This window comes from Melospiza melodia, chromosome 7 (assembly GCF_035770615.1).
Source record: "Melospiza melodia melodia isolate bMelMel2 chromosome 7, bMelMel2.pri, whole genome shotgun sequence".
NCBI classification, from domain to species: domain Eukaryota; kingdom Metazoa; phylum Chordata; class Aves; order Passeriformes; family Passerellidae; genus Melospiza; species Melospiza melodia.
Genome location: NC_086200.1, coordinates 15,026,318 through 15,029,864, shown reverse-complemented (window position 1 = coordinate 15,029,864; position 3,547 = coordinate 15,026,318).

The following is a 3,547-nucleotide window of genomic DNA, read 5'->3' as shown; positions in this document are numbered from 1 at the left end:
TTTTTTTCTCATTTTTGTCACTTCCTGTTCCCCTCCCCCCCTTTGGCTCCGCCCCCTCAGATCTCAGCCAATCGCTGCTCGAGCTGCTCCGCCAGGTGGGCGGGGCCGACCCCCAGCGCTTCCGGGTGGGCGTGGCCTCGCTGGACCCCGCCCACGCCGCCATCTTGTGCCGGATGTTGGATGACGTCACCGGCGGCCAATAAAAACGGAGGATGAGAAAAATGGGCGTGGCTTCTTCTTTTGGGGGGCGGGGCTTCAAAATTTCAAAATTTCCAAAAAATTTTTAAAAATTTCTTCCAATTTTAATGAATTTCTCAAGATTTTCTTAAATTTAGCAGAATTTCTGTTAAGAATTCCGTAAAATCACCCAAAAACGCAAAAAAATAATTATGTTGGAAATTAAATTAAAATCACCCGAAATTTGCATAAAATTTGCATTAAATTATAATATATTTAATGTAAAAACTGAAAGAATTTAATTGAAATTCCGGCCAAAGTTGGGATAATTTTTCCCCAAATTCCCCCCAAGAAATTGAAAATTTTTGCCAAAGAATTTAATAAAATATATCAAGAAATCTTAAAATTTCGCTCAAAATCCAAAAATTTTCACCCAAAACTTGCTCCAAACCACGGTTTTCACCCCAAATTCTCCAAATCCCCAAAAAATCTCAAAAATGCCTCCAAATCTCACCCAAATAATCTCAAAAATTGTGATTTTACCCAAAATTCTGCAAAATTTCTGAAAAAATTAAAATTTCGCCTCAAAATCTCTTTAAATTTCCTCAGAACTCCCAAAACGACCCAAAAATTGCAGAAATTTCCAAGTTCTATTAAAAATTTGCCCGGAAATCTGAAAAGAATTCCACATTTTGCAGAAATCAGGAAAAATTTCTTAAATTTCTCTAAGTTTTCTAAAAGCTCTCCAAAATCCCCAATTTTCCACCCAAAGTTCCTCAAATTTTCCACATTTTCACCCAAAATATCCCCAAGTTCATGACCTCAAAAAACCCCCAAAATTTACCCCAAATTCACCCCAAAATTACCCCTCAAAATCCGAATTTCACCCCAAAATGATCTCAAAAATATCCCAAATTTACTCAAAATTCACCCCCAAATCACCCCAAAACGCCCCAAAATATCCCAAATTACCCCAAAAAATTACCCCAAAATATCCCAAATTTACCCTCAAAAATCCCCCAAAAATTCCAAATTCACCCCAAAATTTTCTGTAAAATGACCCCCAAAATATCTCAAATTTACCTCAGAATCCACCCCAAAAAATCCCAATTTCACCCCAAAATTTACCCCAAAATGATCTCCAAGAACCCCAAATTCACCCCAAAATATCCCAACTTTAGCCTGAACTTCACCCCAAAATTACCCCCAAAAAATCCGAATTTCACCCCAAAATTCACCCCAAAATTATCCCCTAACATCCCAAGTTCATCCCAAAATTTACCCCAAAATATCCAAAATTTACCCCAGATTTACCCCAAAAACCCCAAAAATTACACCAAAATTTACCCCAAAATATCTGAAAATTAAACCCCAAAATTCATCCCAAAATATCCATAATTCACCCCAAAATTCACACCAAAAAATTCGAAATTTACCCCAAAAATCACCCCAAAATTACCCCCAAAACGCCCTAAAATATCCCAAATTCACCCCAAAATTTACCCCAAAATATCCCAAATTTACCCCCCAAAAGTCCCCAAAAAATCCCAAATTCACCCAAAATTTTCTGTAAAATGACCCCCAAAATATTTCAAATTTACCTCAGAATCCACCCCAAAAAATCCCAATTTTGCCCCAAAATTTACCCCAAAATGATCTCCAAAAATCCCAAATTTACCCCAAAATTCACCACCCAAAGCCCCCAAAATTACCCCAAAATGTCTCAAATTCACCCCAAAGTTACCCCAAAAATTCCAAAATTCACCCCAACATTCCCAAAATTTACCCAAATTCACCCCAAAATAGCTGAAAATTAAACCCCAAAATTCACCCCCAAAAATCCCAAAATTTACCCCAAATTTACCCCAAAAACCCCAAAAATTACACAAAAACTCATCCCAAATATCTAAAAAATTAACCCCAAAATTCACCCCAAAATATCCCAAATTCACCCCAAAATTCACCCCCAAATTATCTCCAAAAACCCCAAATTCACCCCAAAATTCACCCGAAAATATCCCAAAATTTACCCCAAAATTCACCCCAAAAAATCCCAAAATTCGTCCCCGAAATTCACCCCAAAATCCCCAAAACTTATCCCAAAATGTCTCAAATTCACCCCAAAACCCCCCAAAATTACCCAAAATTATCTCAAATTCACCCCAAAATTACCCCAAAAATCCCAAATCCACCCCAGAATTCACCCCAGAATTCACCCCCAAATCCCCAAAATTTTCACCAAAATTCACCCCAAAATATCTGAAAATTAAACCCCAAAATATGCCAAATTCACCCCAAAATTCACCCCAAAATCACCCCCAAAAATCCCAAATTCACCCCAAAATTTTCTGTAAAATGACCCCCAAAATATCTCAAATTCACCTCAGAATCCACCCCAAAAAATCCAAATTTCGCCCCAAAATTCACCCCAAAATGATCTCCAAAAACCCCAAATTCACCCCAAAATTCACCCCAAAATATCCCAACTTTAGCCTGAACTTCACCCCAAAATTACCCACAAAAAATCCGAATTTCACCCCAAAATTCACCCCAAAATATCCCAAATTCACCCCAAAATTCACCCCAAAATCACTCCCCAAAACGCCCTAAAAAATCCAAATTGACCCCAAAATTCACCCCAAAATATCCCAAATTTACCCTGAAATTCACCCCAAAATTACCCCAAAAAATCCGAATTTCACCCCAAAATTCACCCCCAAATTATTCTTCCAAAAATCCCAAATTCACCCCAAAATTCACCCGAAAATATCCCAAAATTTACCCCAAAATTCACCCCCAAAAATCCCAAATTCGTCCCCAAAATTCACCCCAAAATCCCCAAAACTTATCCCAAAATGTCTCAAATTCACCCCAAAACCCCCAAAATTACCCAAAATTATCTCAAATTCACCCCAAAATTACCGCAAAAATCCCAAAATCCACCCCAGAATTCACCCCCAAATCCCCAAAATTTCACCAAAATTCACCCAAAATATCTGAAAATTAAACCCCAAAATTCACCCCAAAATTCACCCCAAAATCACCCCCAAAACACCCTAAAATATCCCAAATTCACCCCAAAATATCCCAAATTTACCCCCAAAAATCCCCCAAAAATTCCAAATTCACCCCAAAATTTTCTGTAAAATGACCCCCAAATATCCCAAATTTACCTCAGAATCCACCCCAAAAAATCCCAAATTCACCCCAAAATTTACCCCAAAATGATCTCCAAAAACCCCAAATTCACCCCAAAATATCCCAACTTTAGCCTGAACTTCACCCCAAAATTACCCACAAAAAATCCGAATTTCACCCCAAAATTCACCCCAAAATTATCCCCTAACATCCAAGTTCATCCCAAAATTTA